This window comes from Dipodomys spectabilis, unplaced genomic scaffold (genome assembly GCF_019054845.1).
Source record: "Dipodomys spectabilis isolate Male_0828 unplaced genomic scaffold, ASM1905484v1 ptg000258l, whole genome shotgun sequence".
Classification (NCBI taxonomy): Eukaryota; Metazoa; Chordata; class Mammalia; order Rodentia; family Heteromyidae; genus Dipodomys; species Dipodomys spectabilis.
Window position 1 is genome coordinate 3,459,225 of NW_024870935.1, and position 24,242 is coordinate 3,483,466.

The following is a 24,242-nucleotide window of genomic DNA, read 5'->3' on the forward strand; positions in this document are numbered from 1 at the left end:
AGGGGTGGGGGGAGGATGGGAAGGGATGGGAAGGGGAAACAAAGGAGGAGGCTACAATGCTTGATAAGAAATGTACTCATTATCTTGCCCATGTAATTGTAACCCCTCTGTACAATATTTTCATAATGAAAAAAAAAGAGATAGTCATGCATTGAAGAGGCAAAAGACAGGAGATAAAAAAGAGAGCCATTGGGCTGGGAAGGTGGCTCAGTGGTAGAGCGCTTGCCTTGCATGCCTGAGACCCTTGGTTCGATTCCTCAGCACCACATAAGCAAAAAGAAAAAAGCTGGAAGTTGCGCTGTGGCTCAAGTGGTAGAGCGCCAGCCTTGAGCTGAAGAGCTGAGGGACAGCGCCCAGGCCCAGAGTTCAGGCCCCATGACTGGCCCCCCCCTCCAAAAAAAAGAGAGAGAGCCATAGCTGAAATAAGGATAGAGGATGACCCATTGTAGCAATGAGATGTACAAGACACTATCTTGAAAACGAATTACAACTTTGTCCGGGGCGGGGGGGGGGGGGGGGGGAAGGGGAGGAGGAGTAGGGGAGGTGGGGAGCAAAGGGATGGTAGGGGAAAAACAAAGGAGGGGGGTAACAATTCTCAATAGGAAATAGACTCATTACCTTGCTCGTGTAACTGTAACCTCTCTATACAGTATCCTTACAATAAAAAAAATATGTATGTATTAAAAATAAAAGAGAGCCACAAAATGCCACACAAGTGACCGTTAAGGAGTAAGAGGCCAAGAGACAGGAATGTGGGTGTCCTCAAAGCATTGTGAAAAGCATGGAGACAGACTTTCTCTAAGAGGCCATACAGAGGGCGCATCCCTGCAGGTCTGTTTCAAACTTGAATCATCGTAAGGTAATACCTTCCTGTATCCTGATGAAGTTGGTTGAAGTTGCAGTTAAATCACTTATACCCCTCTTGGATAGGGAGGTGTGGGTAATGTCACAAGCTCTTGGAGCTTACAATGAACACCAGGGACTAGGCATGTACATAGAAGAAATGGATTGCTTAAAGATGTGGAATGGCAGAAAGCTCAAGGTCAAGGTGCCAGGAACTCCAGTGTCTGGTGAGGACTCAGCTTCACATGGTAAAAGGAGATGTCTTAAGCATCCTTTATCAGGATACCAATCCCATCTTGGAAATCCCATGGTTTAACTGCTTCCCAAAGACCGCAGCCCTGAATTATTTTTTTTAATATATATATATATTTTATTGTAAAGATACTGTACAGAGGGGTTACAGTTAACTGAGTAAAGTAATGAATACATTTCCTATCAAGCATTGTTGCCCCCTCCTTCGCTTTTCCCCTACCATCCTCTTCCACCTCCCCGACTCCTCCCTCCCCACCCCCAAAGTTGTAAAGTTTGTTTTCAACATAGTGTCCTGCACATCTCGTTGTTACAATGGGTCAACCTCTATCCCTATTTCAGCATTTTGTTTTTTCTCTTCCCCTCCCCCAATTAGAAAAATGTATATACAAGATGCAGGACACTGGAATCAAATACAATGAAATCAGGGGTTATACTGTGGGGGAGGAACATACCAAAGAAACCAAAAGAAAATCACATGGTACATTATAGATATTAAAAACAATAGCAAGAAAGAAAAAAACCACTTGTGTCCCTATCTTGGGGTTCATTTTGCTTAGCATCATCTTATCTGGTCATATGTACATAGCTTTTGACCTTTTCTGCTTGTCCTAGACATAGACTAGTTATTGCAAATAAGGGAAATCATGGGACCTATGTTTCTTTGGGCCTGGCTTACTTCGCTTAATATAATTTTTTCCAAGTCTTTCCATTTCCTAACAAGTGGGGCAATGTCATTCTTTCTGATGGGGGCATAGAATTCTATTCCAATGACTATGGTAAATAATGTATAGCCCTGAATTCTTTTAGGATGATGGACACTCATATTTAGAGCATAGCCAGGATAGTACTTTTTTTTTGTATATTTATTCATTGCATTCTAGCCAAAGAAACTAGTAAAATGTTATAAACTTCCAAAACAAAGTTCTGTACAAGGGAGCATGTGTATCACAGGCAGCCTACAGTTCAAATGTGTTTCAGGAAAATAGGAGGAGAGTTCTGGCTGCATCCCAGAACCTCTGTGCTACAGGACTCAGAGCTGCCAGTCAACAGCTGCGGCCAGTCTTTCTGCCACGGACCACACATGGACCTCAAGAGTCTCCTGTAGTCTTGCTCCATGTATTTGTTACCCCCACAGAGATCAAGAGAAAACCCCATAACAATTTGCCACACAGAAGCGATGAAAAGATCCAGAGCACCGGTCACCATTAAAAATACGAAAGTAACTTGAAAGAGATAAAACTGGCATTTGTAAGTGAATAGGAAGAGAGCAAATTATCAATTTCAGATTGGACAAAGGCACCTGATGGAACTTTTTCTTCCTTTCTTTTTGACTCTTACAATATATCTAATGCTTTTTATTACAATATACTATAGCTGGATGGAGAAAAGTAAAAGGGGCAAGTGGATTTTTTTTCTTGAGGAGTTTTTTTTTTCTAGAAAGTTTTGTGACAATCATGCCTTCTTTTCGGAGAGAAACTAGTTTTGCAAACTTGGGTACGTTGGCCTCCATTTTTCCAAATGGTTTGTGGAGGCTGAAGAGGTGGGGCAACCAGATAGAGAGAGGAGATCAAAGGCAATTTGGTACTACATGGCTTTCTCTCCCTGAGCTTGCACACCTAGAGGGAAGATTCCAGATGTGTCTGCATACAGATAGGGAGGTCTCCAGAGGTCAGGGAGGACTTGGCTGAACTTCCTGAGCCCTGCACCCAGATTGTGTGGGGGAAACTATAGACAGCAGGAACACACACCAGCAGAGCACACGCTGGTGAACAGCAGGGTCTGTGTGACACATGCTACTTTCTACCCTGCATCCAGTAGCTTCTTTCTGCTGCCTTAAAACAAAATCTGCCTCGAGTATACAGACTCAGGTTTGCTTAGCGTCTTTAGGGGCTCAACTGATAGACAAGGCAGGGGCAAGGGACAGGTATGTGAGATGAGGGGAAAACTTGCCTAGGGCTCAACATTTAACAGATACCCCAAGAAACTGCTCAAAATCAAATAAATGACACTTAGATACCATGTTTTCTAAAAATCCAAATTAATGCCAACAGGATCTACCGTACCCTACTGAAGCCCCAGGCAAATTTAAAAACAAAATCAGAGCTACTGGTCCTGGCTTGATTTTAAATTTTTGATATTTTAGTATTTTCATCATCATAGATTTTTTTGTATTGTTTGTTTTTGAACATACTCCATTAGCCTATTATATATCTGGGGAAGCCAGGTGAGTCAAGAGCAAGACTTCATCATTTGAATATTTTCTAAACTCGGTGATAAGAACGGGTCGTATCACCCCATCCATTTGGTAAGTGTGTAAGACACAGGCAAACTCTCTTACATGATCCGTGAGAGCTAGCACAACATTCTGTTCTTAGATCTGTGCTTCTGCCACAGGTCAGGTAATTTTGTGGCTCAGCTCTGTTTTCCTTCTCTCTCTCTCTCTCTCTCTCTCTCTCTCATGTACTTTTCCGTTCTAGGGATTTTGTTGCTGTACTTTGCAGAAGGGACTGAGAATATTGAAGTATGTGAATTGTTGCTTCTTTCTATTTACTTATGTTGCTGTTAGTCCACTGGAAAAACAGGGGGAAAAATGCTGTTATGTTCCTTTGGTTTTAGAAAAATAGTTCTGGCTAACTGTGTAGAAACATAAGAGCTGATAGTTTCTAGCAGAAGTCATCATTTAGTTTTTGGCTGCATTATCGTTTAATTTAATATGTGTTCCACTGGCCTTTTCCTCCCATTTTCTTTACGAGCAAATGGCTCATATAGGGAGAGAAGTATAGATATATGAAGATATATGGCTGGAAAGAGAATAAGCAAAACACTTAACCATAATAAAAAACATACCAGTTATATATCCCTTTTATTTTACTTGAAAAATAACAATTGCATATATATTCACATGATACTTTAAAAATACATGTACATTATGAGATGGTTCTAGGACTAACATTTATATCACCTCACATGCTTATCATTTTTTTTTATAGTGAACTACTTAAAAATATCTGAGGGATCTGAAAAAGAACAGTACAAAATGCAATATAAGAAGCCAGGTGCATACAAGAAATGCAAATCAAAACAACATTGAGATACCACCTCACCTCAGTTAGAATGGCTATAATCAAGAGCTCTAATAACAACAGATGCTGGAGGGGATGTGGACAGAAGGGAACCTTGCTGCATTGTTGGTGGGAGTGTAAACTTGTTCAACCACTTTGGAAAGTAGTATGGAGGTTCCTCAAAAGACTCCATATAGAGCGCCCTATAACCCAGAAATCCCACTTTTGGGCATTTACTTAAATGTTCACAAACAAGACCACACTAAAGCTACCAGCACAACTATGTGTATTGCAGCCTTATTTACTATAGCTAAGATATGGAACCAATCCAGATGACCCTCAGTAGATGAATGGATCAAGAAAATGTGGTATATATACACAATAGAATTCTATGCCTCCTTCAGAAAGAATGACATTGCCCCATTTGTTAGGAAATGGAAAGACTTGGAAAAAATTATATTAAGTGAAGTAAGCCAGGCCCAAAGAAACATAGGTCCCATGGTTTCCCTTATTTGCAATATCTAGTATATGTATGAGTCAAGCAGAAAAGGTCAGATAAGGGAAGTGGTGCTGTAGCTCAAGTGGTAGAGCACTCGCCTTGAGCTGAAGAGCTGAAGGACAGCACCCAGGCCCAGAGTTCAAGCCCCACGGCCGACCAAAAAAAAAAAAAAGAAAAGAAAAGGTCAGATAAGTTGATGTTAGGGAAATAAACCCTAAGATATGTATTCAAATGTTTTTTTTTCTTTCATGTGATTGTTTCTGACACATTTATAAGATTATTTCTTTGTTGCTTTGTATGTCCCTCCCCCACGGTATAACCCCTGCTTGCACTGTATTTGACGTTGGTATAATTTGTGGAGGGGAAGGGAAAAAGCAAATCGTTTAAATATGGATACAGGTGGACCCATTGCAACAATGAGACGTACAAGTCGTTATGTCAAAAACGAACTTTACAACTTTGGTGGGAGGGGGAGGGGCCATGGGGAGGATTGGGTAGGGTGGTGGGGAGGATGGGAAGGGATGGGAAGGGGAAACAAAGGAGGAGGCTACAATGCTTGATAAGAAATGTACTCATTATCTTGCCTATGTAATTGTACCCCCTCTGTACAGTATTTTCACAATTAAAAAAAAGAAAAAAGAAGCCGGGTGCCGGTGGATCACATCTGTAATTCTAGCTACTGAGGAGGCTGAGATCTGAGGATCATGGTTCAAAGCCAGGCTGGGCATGAAAGTCCATGAGACACTTATCTCCAAAAAAGCCACTAGAAAACCGGAAGTGGCACTGTGGCTCAAGTGGTAGAGTGCTCGCCTTGAGCTGAAGAGCTGAGAGACAGCGCCCAGGCCCAGAGTTCAAGTCCCATGACCAACAATAAAGCCATATAAAAATGTCTCAATTTCAACAAGAGTTAAGTGTTGCTACCAAATGCTTCTTTCTTCTTCTTTATGTCTCATGTGTCTTTCCTGATCTGAATTTCTTGTCGATAATATGGATCCGATAGATGCAGAAGTAAATAAAAGGAAGAAGCTGTTTTAATAGAACAGCATACCTGTCAAAGTGCTCATTTTTATCTGCACATAATGCCTCAAGTAGTGGAACTCAGCCTGGATGTGTAATAATAGAGCCCCTTGGCTCTATGAAGACACATAGAGACCCCATAGAGACTAATGACCAGAGGGCCTTTCTCTGGTGGCTCAGGCAGTGTTCAGAAGGAGAAGGAGCTACAGGATGGATAGTCAGCCTGGAGGACAGGACAGAGGCAAAGTCACCAAAAGGCCTGGAATGAGAACATCTTCCTGTAACATCCCACATTCCCCAGGATGGTAGACTGATGGATCTTTTTCAGAAAGAATCTTTTCATCCATGACCACGAGTCCCTGATGTCTTTGAATGTAGAAGTTTCTTTGTAAGAAGCTGTAATACTTCTCACGAAGACTTATAGCCTATGATTACACAGACTGAGTTTGGGGCTCGGTGTAGCATCTCCAGTAACTAGTTCTGCCTTGGGCTAATCTGTTCAACCTCTCTGAAGAGGGAGTGGCGGTAGCTGTGTGGGTGGAGGTTAAATGAGATTACAGTCAGGTGCATCCCCACAGGGTGGCCAGAGGGTGTTCGGTTCATGTCACTATTTTATTTTGCGTCGTTATTGTTATAACAATTTTGTGGTGCTTAGGATCAACCTCAGTATCATGTACATGCTAGGTAAAAGCTCAACCAATGAGGTACACATTAGTCCTAGAATAATATGTTAAAACAGAAGTTATATAACAGTACTTACCTAGGCACATGGAATCAGGAAAGGCTGGGCCCTTCCTGGATGACCTCATCTCTGAATCCTTCAGTGATAGTGATGGTGACCTTGACCTTCATTCATCATTCTCCAGTCATTTGGGCATTTGCTCTGTCTCCTGTATGCACAGATTTGTTCTTACAGTGGAAGCCTACATATCTACTTCTCCATAGCATAGCACCTGTCACTATCTGAAATTTTTCATTTGACTCTGTTATCAACGCTTTAGTTTCAGTGAGGACAGAAGGCCCGGTCCAGCTTAGGACCTCACGTGGAACCTTCACTCTCTTCATCAACACAGTGTGTCCAGGGCATAGAACAGCACTTCACAGTCATCACTCACTGCAAAATGCATTCAGTGCCTGAGTGAGTGAGCACAGTGTGTGTTGCTCCAGGGAGCTTAGCTCCTACTGGTACCCAAGCTGGTCAGACTCCAGACACAGATGGGACATGGAGATGGGGTCTTGTGGGCTCCTTGCTCAGTGTGTTCCCTCTGTGAGGACCAGGATGTAGAGCCTTTGGTCTCAAGATTACAGGACAGCTAGCTTTGATGGTCTGGAATATGGGTGCTGTCATATCTGACCATTTGAACTTCTGTGCATTCAAATGCTGATGTGTATTTTGTAAGTGTTTGTATTTTTAAGATTTTAATAGACCAGGATGCCATAAAGCCACCAACACAACCATGTTTATTGCAGCACTATTCACCAGAGTCAAGGGATGGAATCAGATCAGATGCCTCTCGATGGACAAATGGACCATGAAAAGGTGGTATAGATTCATAATGGAATTGTACTCATCCATTAGAAAGAATGGTATTGTACCATTTGTAAAGACATGGAAGGACTTGGAAAAAAATTATGTTAAGTGAAGCCAGGCCCTAGAGACAAAGGTGGCATATTTTCCTGTATATGTGGAAGCTAGAAGCAAATGTGCTATGTGGTATGGAAGTGTATACAAATGTGTCTCCTGAAATACTGTAGATCCAAGAGACATCTCAAATAGTATAATCCCCTAGAAAGGCAAAATAAAAGGCCAGCAAAATAAAACACCGAGAAGTGGGTACTAGAAAGTGGTGGGGTGGGGTCAAGGGAGAAGGGGTTCATTAGTGAAGAGAAGAAGAGGGGGGAAATGCAACCAGGAATCCAACGTATATCTACAAAATTAAGAAGAGTGAGGGAAGGGGTAGGGGAGGGATGGGTGAGAATGTTGAAAGGGGTGACATTGATCAAGGTGTATTATATTCATAAACCATTTTGTTATGTGGCAACTGCTTCATACAACTACCTAAAGATACTAATAAAAGTAAATAAAGAAGCTCTTAATAGCAAAGGTAGAAGGAATATTTACATAGTTCATAAAAGGACACCCTGTGCGACAATTCTGCGTTTTACAGCACCCCATCACCGCAGAGAGCATTCGGCGGGAGCACTGAGCCTTATATTATCCCAGACTTCCACCACAGTCAAATGACCACCTTGGTTTTAAAACTTTGTGAAGCAGATCAGAGCCATTGCCACCGGTGCTAAAATGATACTTCGCTCTTAACTCCCAATAAATCCCCCAAATGTTATGCAAATTGAAAAATACTCCTGTCAAAAGACTGTCAGATAACACCTCTCATTCCCAAGGACTATTTGTAAGCATAAAGAAACATCCAGAAAGAAGTAATAAATTGTACTCATACGGCGTTCTGGCAACCGTTAATAAATCAATATGAAGGGGAGTTCTGAAGGGCAAAATGTTGCTGTCGGTGGGTGTCCGATTTAATTTTGCTCTAAATTAATATTTCGAATATGATAAGTGAGCTGGCAGGAACAGATTTCATGATTAATTCTATGGAGTCAAAAATGCTTTGATGGCACTTTAATAGCTACTCCACGGATCTAAAAGTGCCTGAAACGGGCTCACAAATTGCATGATAATGCGGATCCCACCCAAGGAGGAGATTTACTTTTTATTTTCAAATCTCTGGCGTACCTTAGGATAGGCACGTTTCATCACGCAGGCAGAGACGTTTTTATAGCATTGTGAGACATGGGTGAATGATACGTGTAGTATGAGTGAGCAGAAAGAGCCATTAGATACCCCCTGTAATTCCTGCCTCCCCAAAGCCACATAATTCAGCCAAACAATGGAGTTATTGCCTCCCTGGAAGTGTGGATTCCTAGGATAAAAACATTATGTTTCCAAAAAAAAAAAAATCAGAAAGATAGGCATAACCTGAGCTCATGAATGAGAAATAAGAATGGAAATTGAGTGTTTATCTTGGAGATGATTGTCACGTAAAATTGGGTGGTATGTTAGGCTTACAATTAGAGGAGCTGGGGGACTCACATTGGAATTCAGTATTTGGTAAAAAGCTTTTGGAGTGCACTGGGCATTTTGCTAAATGATACAGCACCGAGGAGAAAGATGACAGAGAGCCTGCAATTGTGGATTTTATATTCCAGCCTGTACAGCAGATATATTGACTGAAGGTATACACACACACACACACACACACACACTTTCTCAGTACTGCACGGAGTATTGAACCATGCAGACCAGGGCTGACGTGGTTATGTCTGAGGGTGTCCATGTTTTATCTCACTCTTACTTGATGGGGGAATGCAGGTATTTCCAGCACAGAACATGAAAAACAAACATAGAGATGTGAAAAATCTTAGTGTGTCTGAGGAACAGAATTGAATTCAACACACCAGGGCACAGTGCCTTCGAGGAGGAAAAGAAGCAAGTGAAGAAGTTTGAATATGGTGTTAAAATGGACCACAGCCCTGGACAGTTCCTCTATCCATCATTTACAGGTTCTTAAGGAGGTAGGATCTGGAATGCACACTTTAGAAAGACTCTTGTGGCAGCCATATTTGCATTAGGATTATATTGGAGGAAACAGAGGTTAGTTATCAATGCAATTTCAGGACCCATGGCCTAACACATGCTTTCGATGGGTCTGTGGGAGAGGTGAGGGGTTTATCTGGGACTCACTTGCATTTTGTGAGTCCCTCCAAATTCACTGAGTGTGGACGTGAAGGAGGCTCAGAGGAGAAATCTTGATTGCAGACAATGGTGGACGGTGGTCATGAGCCCAGGTGAGATCACGCAGGGAGAGTGTGTAGCGTGTACAACGAAGAGTTCTCAATTCCAGGCCATGAAGGACATCAACAATGAGGACTGATTAGGAGGAGAGAACAGTAAAAGCGTGGGGGTATTTAAGAAAGTAAAGGGTCATCAATATCAACTATTGAGATGTCAAGCGACCGAAGACTGAACCACCCTTACTGGAATTACCCACGAAGGAAAGCAGGTCACGCAACCACGAAACACTGGTGGGAATGCAATGTGAAACTAGAGCAGGAAAAAAAATTTAAGTATGGGAGCTGAAGAAATTCTGAAATAGCAACTGCCTGGATTGTATTCAGACTCAGCCGCACCCCCCCCCCCCCCACCTCTCCCCTTCTCCCTGCCCCGCTTCCTCGCCCTGTTAGGAGGGCTGGCTGCTCATGCATGGGCTGAGGTCATTCTGGTCCTTGGAAAGTGTGTATCATGGACAATTATTAGAGTGGAAAGAAATCCTCTACTTGGCAGTCATTTTTTTTACATCTCCCAAGGGATTATTGACTTCAAAGTGAGCTCCTCACTGTCATAATCAATCTGTGTTCACTGAAGAGTTCATGGAGTTATGTGCAAGGCCCCATAAGGAGGAAATGGCGAGCTGGGACTTAAGACTTACACTTGACAGATTGAGTTTAAATAGAAATATATCCTTAAATAATTAAAGCTGTCAAGCAGAGGATGTGAAAGAAACTTGCTTAGCAATGGCCACTTTTTTTTTTTTTCTTTTAAGAGCGTTGTTCCTCTTCTAGACTTTTGTTTTTTATTTAGTTTGGCTCATAGCTGTGTGTGAAAGATCTGGGTCTTTGTGTTTACATTTGAGAATTTGTGTTGTAAGGTTACGACTAGAGGCTTTTATAATATAAATAAATTTCAGTCGTACTTACCATGATTAGTTCTAGTTGTACTTTAAAAAACAATATCAATACTTTGAGGGATTTCTATTGGGACCACAGATGATAAAAGTAGATCTTCACAGATATTCAATAATTTATATTATGGTTTTCTTCAATTAATTTTCAGACAATATTTGATCCTCACTAAGGAAATGCTTGATTATTTTATTGTGCATCTTGATGACCTCCACATAGAAACGTATCGTTAGGTCCCAAATTAATCTTTATTACAGTATTAAATTAGTTTATTGGAAAGAGTAACAATAATGAAGAGAAAGTGATCAGCCAGTTTTTTCTTTTACATAGCTTGCTTGGAATATGGTTGAACATTTCAATGAGCAATCATTCCTGGCTCCCCAGCACCACAGCAAAAGGAAAAGCATTGTTCTCTGTTTATTTCTGAAAAAATAGATATAAATTTTAAGTTAGGAAAAAATTTTAAGTTAGATAATGGCTGGGTAAATATTGGTTAAATACAGACTTCTGATTCTGTGTGTGTGTGTGTGTGTGTGTGTGTGTGTGTGTGTGTGTGTGTGAAGAAAATAGAAAAAACGAATAACATCAATTAAGTCCCTCACACTTTGAAATCTGCTGCCTTGTATGTTGCCTTTTCCTATATCCTTTGGGTTTTCTTATTCTTGTTTTGTTTTTGTTTCCTCCTCCTCCTCCTCCTTCCCTTCTTCTTTTCCTCCTCTCCTCTTCGTCCTCCTCCACTTCCTCTTCCTCCTCTTCTTTGATGGTACTGGAGTTAGAATTCAGGCCCTTATATTCTTGCTTAGCTTTTTTGCACAAGGCTGGTGTGCTACACTTGAGCCACATCACCCACTTCCAACTTTTTGCTGGTTAATTGGAAGTAAGAGTCTCTCAGATTTTTCTGCCCCAGCTGGTTTGGAATCTCAATCCTCAGGCCTCAGCCTCCTATGAAGAGAGGATTACAGGCGTCAGCCGCCCAATGTTTCTTTTTTCTTTTTCTTTTGCCATTCACAGTGCACACGCACATTGGTGATGCTTCTAATTAGTTGCCATGCATTGGCATTACATCTTTGATATTAATAGTCATCAGAATCCTTTTAAACCCATTAGGCAATAAGTGCAAAGCTTGTCTGAGCCACTGCTCATTCATTCTTTTCTTCAGTATGCCTCATATAAAAAGTATCATTCACCCAGTTTTCCCATGTGTCTCCCAAGGCCTCACCCAATCAATTATTACTCAAAAAGCTCACATAATCTTGGGTGGCACTCTAAACTATCTAGGTATAAGCCTAATGTCTGAGTGTGTACATTGATGAGGAAGAATGAAAAACAGTTGCATATAAATGAATCTCTTTTATTCTTTTGTGGGTTTTATTGTGGTGGAAATAGAATTTGAACTCAAGGCCTTGTGCTTGCTAGCCAGGCATTCTACCACTTGAGCCAAACCCCCACCTTTCCTCTTGTCTATTTTACATTGAACACAATGGAAGCTTAACAATAGGACCTTTAAACTGAAGTCTTTTTTTTTTTTTTCTTTTGTTGGTCGTGGGGCTTGAACTCTGGGCCTGGGCGCTGTCCCTCAGCTCTTCAGCTCAAGGCAAGCGCTCTACCACTTAAGCTACAGCGCCACTTCTGGTTTTCTAGTGGTTTATTGGAGATAGGAGTCTCACGGTCTTTCCTGCCCGGGCTGGCTTTGAACCGCGATCCTCAGATCTCAGCCTCCTGAGTAGCTAGGATTACAGGCGTGAGCCACCAGCGCCCGGCTTAAACTGAAGTCTTAAGTATTAATTCAAGTTGTTCTTACCTATCAGTAGTTACTTGTTGGGGATGCAGGTGATAACAGAATGTGTTCCTACTCTTAAAAGTCACTTTGATGACTGAAATTCTTCCACTACATTTGAATTAGTTTGAATGTCAAGCCAGTTTGATGTCAAACCCCAGTCACCTCCATTTGGCTGTTTGCTGCACAAAACCCTGGTGTCTTCTGTTTCCAGAGTTTCTCAGACTTGGAAACATTTCATGGAAAAATGTACAGGAGGTTGAAGTGGCAGAGCAGAACTGACATATAAATAAACCACCAAATTATTTATTTACTTTGAGCAGTGGAATCATCCAGAGGCCCAGCTACTATTCTGCCCTAGCACAATCTCTCTCTCTGTGGGAGTTGGGGAGTGAGGATGGTCTTCATAATCTCATCCCAAATTGCATGACATTTGCAGCTGTATAATGCAATCTTTCTTTCCCCCTACTGGGGAGGAACAAACTTTTAATCCTCAAAGTCAAGGACGAATACAGGAGGTAAACATAAATGAAATGTTATTCTTGATAGATTTTGCAAGCATGGAATAGAGAAAGAGGGAGGTAGTTAGCACAGTTAAATGGTACTGCCTCCACAAGCTTGCTGTGTGACCCAAGTGTTTGGTTAGGGGGTACATCTTCTTTATGGCTTCAGTGAGAGAACCAAGTCTCTTGTGTTCCCAAATTTTCCTTGAGGTATGCTGCCTTCTCAGACCTCATTAAACTCTACCTTTCTGAGCCAAAGAACTCTTTAATCTCTTAAAAATCATGTTTATTGCATACATGAAACTATTTGCTTTTATATTTAAATTTCAGGGAACAGTCTTCATTGGCTTTTATATATTGCACAGTCAAGATACAGCAAATCATCACAATCTTGAGGAACAGGCAGTAGGAAGAGATTTGTTCTTCCAAGACTTTTGAGGCAGTTCCTGCTAACTATATACATGAAAAAAATAAAAATACAGGTTTGGTAATGTGAACCTCAGTTTGAATTGATCCATTTTGTTTCCCTTGAGTAATCTCACCAGGTGAGTGCCAATTTTGGTGTTCCACAGTCTCTCTCTTTTCTATTTTATATTACTTCATTACATCCCATTATTTTACAGATTTAAAATTATGGCAGATTAAAATTGAAATATTCAAGAATAGTGACAAAAGTGATAGTTATGTATGTTTTCTACACAATTGACTTGAGACTTTTATTTCAATTGACCCATTTGAAAAAGAAAACTTGATGTAGCAAAGTTTCATAGAAATCCAAGAAGAGTTTGTAAGTGTTTTATTTTTAAGATTATGGTTCTGGGGATCTTTTTTATATCATTTGCTATTGGGATGCTTACTATCTTGGATCCTAAAATCAGATAGAGAACAGGCAAGTGTTTCTGTGATAATTCCTCACACTTATGAAATTCTCTCTAATCTGAATAGTGAACCACTGAATAGGGCAAAAGAGAAGATAAGCTCAAACCCCGTGAGGCCCTATGCTAATGCTACATGCCTAATCTCTTCAAGGGGAAAGTATTTTTCTCTGCTTAAGACTTAAAAAGAACTACAAACGTTTCCACTCTCACTTCTAGTTTTAGGTAGAATAAAGATTGGCAGCTTTCAAACTTCTCATGCAAAAAAAAATGTTTGAAGAAAGAAGATATAAAAATATGAATGCATCTTGAATGGAACAAGAAGGTGAAGAATATTTGAATATTTCACGAAACACAATCAAATGCAGGCTGATGGATAAAGATGAAAGCAAATGAAAATGGATGCTAAACTCAAACAATGCCCTAAGTGTGGAGTTTTCCAGAGCAAGGAACATATCCCATAAGGAAAAAGAAAAAGAAAAAAAGAAACAACAAAACAACAAACCCTATTGCCACAGTAAGGACCTGATGAGATCCTGATTGTTTTTGCGGTTAGCAGAATATCCATGAGCTGAATTGCAGGACATACCTTTCAGCAGGAAGAAATATATCAATCAGTGTCTCATCAAGTAGTAGATCACTGCGTGATTCACTGTGAAAAATATCGCACTGTCAACATGGGCTGGTTGAGAAGAAGTAAACATTACATATTTCAGTCTTACTACACAGAATTTTCTGCAAGGCTGTAACATATTCCTGCCCTCCTTTTCTCAATAAATTGCTTCCAAATAGATTCTCCAAGAAGAAATCATCTCACTAAAAGGAATCGTAAGAACAACCATTAATAGGAAATTGTCTATGTGAAGATAATATGAAAATGAATAAAGCAAGACTAAAAAGTAATGACTGATGGAGAATACTCATTATTAAACTGTTACAATGGGGTATATAAAGTTATGGAGAGAGGCATGTGTGTTTAAAAATTTATGGCATTCTTCAATAGTATAAAGTAGGAATCCCTAATAGTTTCAAAAATGAATACCAAGCATGTCCAGACAATAGGAGGCAATCAAAGGTGAACCAGCTGAACTGAGTAAAAAAAAAAAAAAAGTTAAAAAAAATCATGAAACAAAGGCTGGTTAAAAATGATGCCAAGAAAGATGCTCTTGAAAATTCTGAAAATACGAGAGCCTAGAACTTAGGGAAACAAACAAATGACAAGAAAGGGAACAAACAGGTTTTCTTTGTTTAATTGTAACAGTGGTTTTTACAGGTGGATGGTAGGCCAAGGAAAGACAGTGCATTTGTAATTGGTGTCCCTGAAAAAAGAGTAAAATTAATGAGGAAAAAAACCCCAGCAACAAATACATACATGCATGTATATACATATATAAATGTATATAAATAATATATATACATATACAAATATTTATATATGTATATATTTATGTATGTATGTATATATACATATTTTATATGTATATGTAAAATATGTACATATACATATATAAAATTTTTAATATACACATACACATGCATGCATAAACACATACACAGATTCCGAAAACTTTTCAGAAATAAAGCAGGATATAAGCTTTCAGTTTGAAGCAGCACAGTGTCTACCAGGAAATATTTTTTTTTTTAGAAAGTTAGTCCTAAGACATTAAATTTCAATAAGAAAGAAGAAATGTGTTGGGAAGTTCAGCAAAGACAGAGGGACATTTTGGCAGAGGGCATTCAAAGTAATCAGATATTAGGGTCTTAATGCCAGAAATCAGGGGCACAAGAAAAACTCGAAAGCTGAGGAGAGGCCAATTATGACCCTAAATTTTATACCCACCTAAAATATCACTTAATGTAAGGTTATAAACTTACTTGAATATCCAAAAAGTCAAGAACTATAGCTATATGCATAAGATCATATAAAAAGTTTATTGAAATGAACTCCAAGAAATAGAAACAAGTTTTTTTTCTCATTTGCCACTGCTTTTCCTTTCTGCACCTTTTGTCTATTTGGGGGAGGGTACGAGGAGCACAGACATGGAGGGACAAAGGTGAACAATGCAGCAGTGACACTCACCAGACACTGTGTTGAAAATGAACTACACAACTGGTAGGGAAGGAAGGTCTGGAGGGAAAACCAGGAGAAAATGAAGGAAGAGATGACACTGTTCAAAAGGAAATACACTCATTACCTAGCTTATCTAGTATAGAATACATAGACTGTATTTATTCTATATAGTATGTAGAATGTATAGTTCTTTTTTAATACTTTTATTGTTATTGTAAGGGTGATATACCTCTTTATACATCACCTTTACAATTACACTAAAAAAGTATAAGCTGGGCACCAGGCTCATGCCTGTCATCCTTGCTACTCAGGAGGCTGAGATCTGAGGATCATGCGTCAAAACCAACCCAAGTAGAAAAGTCCATGAGATTCTTTTTTTTAAAAAAAATTTAATATGTGCTAAAACCCGAACAAAAAAAGAAATGGCAGGCTTGGAATGTGGCTCAGTGGTAGAGCGCTTGCCTAGCAGGCATAAAGCCTGCTAAAGTACCACATACACAGAAAAAGCCGGAAGAGGTGCTGTGGCTCACGTGGTAGAGTGCTAACCTTGAGCAAAAGAAGTTCAGGGACAGTGCCCAGGCCCTGAGTTCAAGCCCCAGGACTGGCACCCTCCCCCCATCCCCCCCAAAAAGAAAGAAATGGCAGGAAAGTAAACTAGATACCCTGGGGAGGGGAGGATGAGGGGAGAGTAGTACTAGGGGCAAGGTAAGCAGGGTACAGGGGTGCCGGAGAGGGGAGAGGAGGGTGATTGTGATGAAGCTAATTTATATGCATATATGCAAATAGAGCAACAACACCTGTTCAAGTTGTTTCAAGAGGGGAACAGAGGAGATACTTGAGAGGGATGGAAAGGCAAGTTCAGGATACACTGCGTGCATATATGGAAGTTTCCCAATGAATCCCCCAGTTTAGATTAATACATATGCTAATAAAAAAGCTTTAAAAAATCTTGAGCTATGATTATAATAAAAACATGGTATTAAATAATATTAAAGGGAAAGCCTTATAATTATGCTGATAAAACGAAAATAAAAAGCCAGAAATTATTCCCCAGGGAAAACAGGTGAGCTCTTTAAATGCCACTAATACGTTCTCACATTGCAGAAACATTGTATTAATGTATGGAAATGTTTCCCTGGACCCCTCCCCGCTTGATACAACTAATATATGCTAATAAAATCTTAAGACAATAAAAAATTGAAACTCTCAATAAATTTGTGAGCCAAAGAAGCAATTGAAAGTCAGATTGCAGAATTTCTAAAAATAATAATATGAAAACACCTTGAGAAACAGCAAAACCCATGTACTAATGAAAATTCATAGCCTGAACACAGGAGGAAATTATGAAAGCCAGTTCAGATTAGATGAATCAAAATGCTAACTTGAGTTAGGCAACAAACAAGATAGATGTAGAGGAAACAAAAGAAAGGCAGCCAGAAGCATAAAGGCCGAATTTAATTTATATATACATGATTACCTTAGCCCAACATAAAACAAATGTAAAACGAGTCAGATGTACAGAAATAACAGTTAACACAGGCAAAAGTAGCAAATATCAGCACGGATTCTTCTCAACACAAAAAAGACAAGATGTGCGTTAGTGTTCACAATTCTATGGATTTAGAATTCTGAAAGCACTATCCAATAAAATAAAAACAAGTTAAAAAAACATAATAAAATAGGTATAAAGAAGTCACATTATTCTCATTCAGGGTTTTTCTTTGCTTTAAGCGGAAAATAATAATTACATATCATAGACTTTAAAATATTTTTACTTGCATTGCTACGTGTAGGGTTAAATCTTAACATTTTCTTTCAGATTTTTTCAGCTTTATTGGTATGAGTAATGTGAAAAAAAATCATGTATGCATCAGCCAGGGATATAGCTTTTAATCGACACTTACACATAGGCTTTTTTATGATGCTATATCTAGAGCTGTTTGACTTCCAATAAATATCCTCTGTGGAAACTTAAGATTCACCCCCCAAAAGAGGGAGTAACAATATTCAACAAGAAATGTACCCATACCTTACTCATGTAACTGTAGCCCCTCTGAATAACATCTTTACAATAAAATGCAATTAACACACACATATACACACAAAATGAATCACCCTCAAACTATAACTTCAACACCAAACTGACCTGTTTTAAATTCCATTTGACAACCTAAACTTAGGTGATCATAGACAGTCAACCCCCCTGACTCATTAGTACTAAAAAAATCTCTCCATGTTGTTGTCAGTAAAGAATAATGCCATTTAACTTGGAGTGCCGTTGATCAGGGAAAAAACCACACACCAATTGTTATAAATGTGGAGAAGTTTCTTGTACCTTACCTGAACTTGTACGTTGGAAAGTGCTTTAACTGTTTACCCTGTCTTCACTGTTCTGATCCTGACAGACACTACTCACCAATGAGACAAATGTCTTTTTTTCCCCACTGATCCCAGACACATCATTCTATATAACAATGTTTGCTCAAAGATGACCCGAGTTCCACAATTATCTTGCCTTCCTTGTGTGACATATCATGTTAAGTTAAATTAAATGAAAGTGTTACAAAGTCAGTCTGTGTGTTTTAAAAAACACATGTTTTAAACCATTTAAACACATGTTCTTCAAATTTGATGAATACAAATGCTAACTTGAGTTAGTAGGAAAAATGTTACATGTGTTTAGATGGTAGGCTTCAGGAAATTAATTTTATTATGACATTTTCACTTTTGAGTTTTAAAATTAGATTTCATTTTTATCGAGTTGTTTTCAGGTGCTTTGAGGCATATACATATACCTATAATTTTATCAAGCCTATGCCTGTAATTTTTCTACTTTTCATGAACACGGTCCTCTTACCCCATACTTTTCCACAAACTATTTTTTATGCTTCAATTCATCACTCATCCTTCTGATTATGACAGCATTAGGCAATTGATGTTATTTGAGGTTGTAGATGCTCTTCATAGTTGAGCTAGTGATCATGATTTCTTTTCTTTTTTTTGGACAAATGTTTGTTCCTCTGAAGTGGCTTCATTTTCTGTGTGTCCTTCGTTCTCAAGGAGCTTACCATAAAGGCAAGAGTGAATTTCTTTTTCCTGTTGTGTAAATCTTCTCTTATTAGGTGAAAGATAGACAAAGTGGCTATTCTACCATAAAAGCCGATTCCTGAACCTTCCAGCTCTCTAATCGTGTGTTCAAACCAGGTTTGGGAGCTCCCTGTCTGATTTTCTGGGACTGATCCTGTTTCCACTTTTTGAACGAGGCTTTCTGTTTCTAGATTCCTTGCCTTCTTGATGGGCCTGTGTATCTTTATTGACGTCTACCTCCAACCAGCTCTCAGAGAATGTCTTTATAAAGACTACTGTTTTTCTTCATTTCCCTTTTGAAAAAATAAATATCTGTAGAGATCATTCCCCTCCTCTCCATCTTCCAATGTAAATTTGGTTTTCCTAGAACTACAATTAAACTTAGCAATAAATACTTTTTTCCTGAAGGTGTCCTGGCTTTGTTCTGTACCTTCTCATGTAGATGTTAAAAACTCAGATGGGCTCTGAAGTATCACTATGGCTGCTTCATAGATTTGTTCTCAGTCAGCTGAGTGATTGATTCCTTTACCTTTACTAAGCAGCGTGTCTGCTCTCTTCTTCCCTGTTAGCCAAGTCTTGGATTTGGCCTTTGAATTCATTTATCACCATTCCACTGACTCTTTGTGAAGAAATCCAGTGTGTGTGTGTGTGTGTGTGTGTGTGTGTGTGTGTGTGTGTGTGTGTGTGTGTGTGTGTGTGTGTGTGTGTGTGTGTGTGTGTGTGTGTGTGTGTGTGTGTGTGTGTGTGTGTGTGTGTGTGTGTGTGTATTCTCATCAGAATCGACCATCTTATTTGTAAGTCTGAAAATTAATCTTTGAACTATTTTTAAAACAGTTTCGTGTGGGGGTTTGAACTCAGAGGCTCGTGCTTGCTAAGTGGGTGCTATTCTACTTGAGCTTCTAGTTTTTGAACTGTCTTTTTCTTTGTTTATTAAGAGAACAACCCTTTTAAAAGTACAGTTTGAGGCTGACAGAGTGACTTCTCAAGTACTAGGCTCTGAGTTCAAGTCAAAGTACTGCCAAAAGAAAATATATTTTACTTAGAAGACTGAGATATAAATAGGGCTGGCATCATTTTTTCCTTTTTTTGTATATCTTTTTATTGTAAAAATACTGTACAGAGGGGTTACAGTTACATGAGTAAGGTCATGAGTCCATTTCCTATCAAGCATTGTTACCTCTTCCTTTGTTTTTCCCCTACCATCCCCTTTCCTCCCCACCTCCAAACTACTCCCCCCTCCCCCACCCCCAGCAAAGTTGTAAAGTTCATTTTCAACATAGTATCTTGTATATCTCATTGTTACAATGGGCCAAACTAAATCCTTATTTTAGCATTTTGTTATATCCCTTTCCCTCCCCAAATTAGAAAAGTTTATATACAAGATGCAGGGCACTGACATCAAATACAGTGAAAACAGGGGTTATACCATGGGGGAAGAACACACAAAAGAAACAAAAATCACATGACACATTAAAAATACATAGAAAACAACAGTAAGAAAGATAAAACCACTGTGTCTCTATCTTGGGGTTCATTTCGCGTAGCATCATACTTACATTGTCAAATGTACATTGCTTTTGAGCTTTTCTGCTTGTCCTAGACATATTCTAGTTATTGCAAATAATATTTACATACTTTTATATATTAACAGCATCCACTTTTTTCCATACAGGGCTCCTTGGAGTTGAATATAATTTACATAGTCTAAATCAGTGATTTAAAAGATACATTAAAGGATTAAACTTAATCTTAAAGAATTTATAATTCCATGAGATGAATAAAATAAGTATAGGATATACTTACAACCTATGCAAGAGTAAGACTGTTTCCTTAAAAAAGTAATGATAAATGAAATAATGGAATAATTCCTTTGACTGTATGATTAGCAACAGATAATTAGCATGTATTATACTAGTTGAAGCTATACTAGTGTGTATATAGTTAGCATCATAATATACAGCATTATAGTCTATAGCATGTTAGATATATGCTATATTTACTATGTCATATGTATGTTTATATGTATATGTGGCATGTTACATGTATGTATATATGTATTATATCACAATTATATGCTTCTATTTATTTATGTACTATTAATAAAGATTTGTATTTAGGTGAAACTCTAAATGGAAGATACTAGCACAGTGCCACAACAGAGAAGCAGAGTTGACAGAAAATTGTTTCTCTTAATGACATTAAGTTGTTAACAAAGCCCGATAGAAGGGGTGAAACAAAACTTTTGGCTCTTGGTTTTTTGTATATGACCCTACATAATACTAGCTCAAACAGGGAAAGCACCTGTTCCATTCAGTATTATAGCTCAAGTTTTCCTAAATTTCTTTAAGGAATCTGCCTCATAGCTATAGGAATCAGATCCTTGGTTAGTAAATACCAAAGTTCTCAGGACATAGTTCTTATAATGTCACATGTAATGAAATGCTGTGTTTAATTTCACGTGGTAATCTTACAATTCCTATCCAGTAATTTATACTACACATGGCCAGATGGCTGGGTAGTGTAATATATGAGAAAAGAGGCTGTCGGCAGATATTAAAAGTGGCTTGCTTCTCAGAGATTCATTCCACTTACCCACAAAAGAAAGCCTATTAATTAGACTTTTGAATCCCATTAGGAAAAACAAATACCAATACTTAACTGCTCAAATATGACATGATAGAAAATTGCTAACATAATTAGATTTTTAATAGTGTTAATGACTCTTGTATCTTATTAATAAGAATTAAAACTAATGTAATGTTATATGAAGAAAAATTGCCACTGTATGCTCTGCTAACAGGGAAAAGTAGCACGATTATGTCTATTTCCACATGAAGGGGTTTTAATTTTTATTCCCTCACAGTTGTAATATAATTCACGTGTTTCCTCGGCTTAATATATTATCCCTGACATTAGGTGACAGGAGGTCCTGCACATACACCACTTACGTCTGTAGTCTCATTAGATAACTCAAGTCAAGCATGATGTCGACTCTGACCGTAAAACTGCCCACATTAAAGGTTGAATGTCTGTTCTTTGTCCTCCTTTTCTACCTGTGTTTTAAAAAGATGATTATTACTCCTTCAAAGCCATGCCTCAGCCCCTTTTGATTTTCCCATTTATTAACAAATTACAGTCGCTGTTTACGCCATATAATTTGTCATTGTTGGCATGTTCCTCTTCCCTGCTTTAGTTATTCTGTAGGCATAAAAATCATGTTTCATTGTCCAATGAGTATGTTTTTATCAATTAGCTAATAAACCAATACTCATTTAACATCTTCTAAGTATCCCTCGTGTTGAAGAGAGGGTTGAGCTCTGAACTCATGGAAGGAGGCTTATTTATTCAAATTCTGTATATTTTTTAAAGAAAATTTTCTTTCTTTGGGACTCGAAAGTGAAATATTCATATTTCAGTGAATTTCTCCAGCTAGCTGAATTTACCATCCTAGCTGCCATCAAGACAAATGGATCGTGGTTTCCAGCAAGACACCAAACAGAACATCTGAGAAAATAGCCAATATTTGAGATAGATGGTTTGCCAACCCACTCACGAATGTGCCAGAGACATACAGATTATAAAAGCTTCAGTGGATGACTTGCAAGGAGACCAAGGCTGTGTTTCTTCTCTGTGTGTGTGTGCTGGCATCTAACTCTAATGGGATTCAGGAACTAGGCTTCAGCTACTTCTACAGTTGATGGGTTACCAGCATTAATATCACTTAGGAATTTCTTGGAAGGACAGAACTGTGAGTGTTATCCCTAAGATTCTGAGTCATGATCTACAGTTTAGCAAGATCTATATCTTACTTTTCTGTTATTATAACAAATTACCAAAGTGTAAGTCACATTATAAAGAAATCAGGTTGGTTCCAAGTCTTTCTGTGTCCTTACAAATGGTATAATAATATCATTCTTTGTGATGAATGGGTAAAATTCCATAACACACACACACACACACACACACACACACACACACAGTTTCTTGATCCATTCATCTGTTGAGGGGCATCTGGGCTAATTCCAGAGTTTGGCTAAGGTGAATAGTACTGCAATGAACATGGTTGTGCTGGTAGCATTACTGTATCCTTGTTTATAATCTTTTGGGTAAATGCCTAGAAGTGGAATTGCTGGATCATAGTGTAGTTTTAAGTTTATTTTTTTAAGGAAACTCCATACTGTTTTCCAGAGTGATTGAACAAGTTTATATACCCACCAACAAAGGTTCTCTTTTGGCTCCATCCTTACCAGCACCGGTTTTGGTTTTGGTTTCTTCGGTTTTTTTCGTTTGTTTTCTTTATAATAGTCATTCTAACTAGGGTGAGGTAGAATCTCAAGATTGTTTTGATTAGCAGTTCCTTAATGACCAGAGATGTTGACATTTCTTATTGTGTCCATTGGGCATTTTTACTTCTTTTGAGAAGACTCTCTTTAGCTCCTTAGCCCATTTATTAATTGGGTTGTTGGTTTTTTGAAGTATGTTAGGCCAAAAGAGACAAAGGATGCATATTTGCCTTTATATGTAGAAACTAGATTTAGCTTACAAACTCATAAGTAAATGCATTGGGTGGTATGCAGGTGTACACAAATCAACTGAAATATGGTGGATTAAAGGGAGAACTCAAATAGCGTAACTCCCTAGAAAGGCAAGATCAACGTTTGGCAAAATAAAACACCAGGAAGATGCAGGGACTTGAAAGGGGTCAAGGAGAAAGGGTCAGAAAATGGAGAGGTTATGAGGGGAAAATGAAGACAATATCCTAATGCCTGTCCTACATTGGATTGAGATGAGTGAGGGGGAGAGGTGCGTAGGAGAGGGATGGGTGAGGTGACATTGATCAGGAGGTTCTATATTCACAGACTGCTTCATTGAATGGCGTCTCCTTTGAACAACTTCTTAAAGATAAAAATAATAAAAAAAATCAGGTTTGCATTTAGTTCAGAGGTTAAACGTCTAAATAGTCTTCAGCTAGCTCTAGCAAAGGCGGTAGATGGAGCATCTCACAGCAGATGAGAAGTTAATGGCACACACAGGTGGGTGGACGAGGGATTGATTCTGTGGCAAAGCAGGGATCCAGAGCACAGAGAGGCTAGTCTTCTTAAATTCACTGCTGACTCCCAACATGGCCACCCTAGAGACTGAGATTGCCACATGGGAACTTTTGGGGTATACATTTAAGCCATATGCAACCAGTAGGAAAACCCACAGTATTTATTTGTGCACGATAGGACTTGAGAATCATTGGACTATGTTAGCTAAAGTTAACCTAGAATAGAATTAGCTCGAGGAAAAGGGAAGACAGTGGTGATTGTTTTAATTGGTTCTAAAGTCCTATGGATTAGGTGGATTATAATCGAACAGAAAATGTATGGTAGTGGAGACTGGGAAGGGAAGAAAAACCAGAGTGGTGGCAGCTTACCCCCATCTATGTCTCAGAGATATCTGCCATATATACTTCACATGGCAGATGGCTGGGAGCGCTCTCCAGGGCCTCTCTG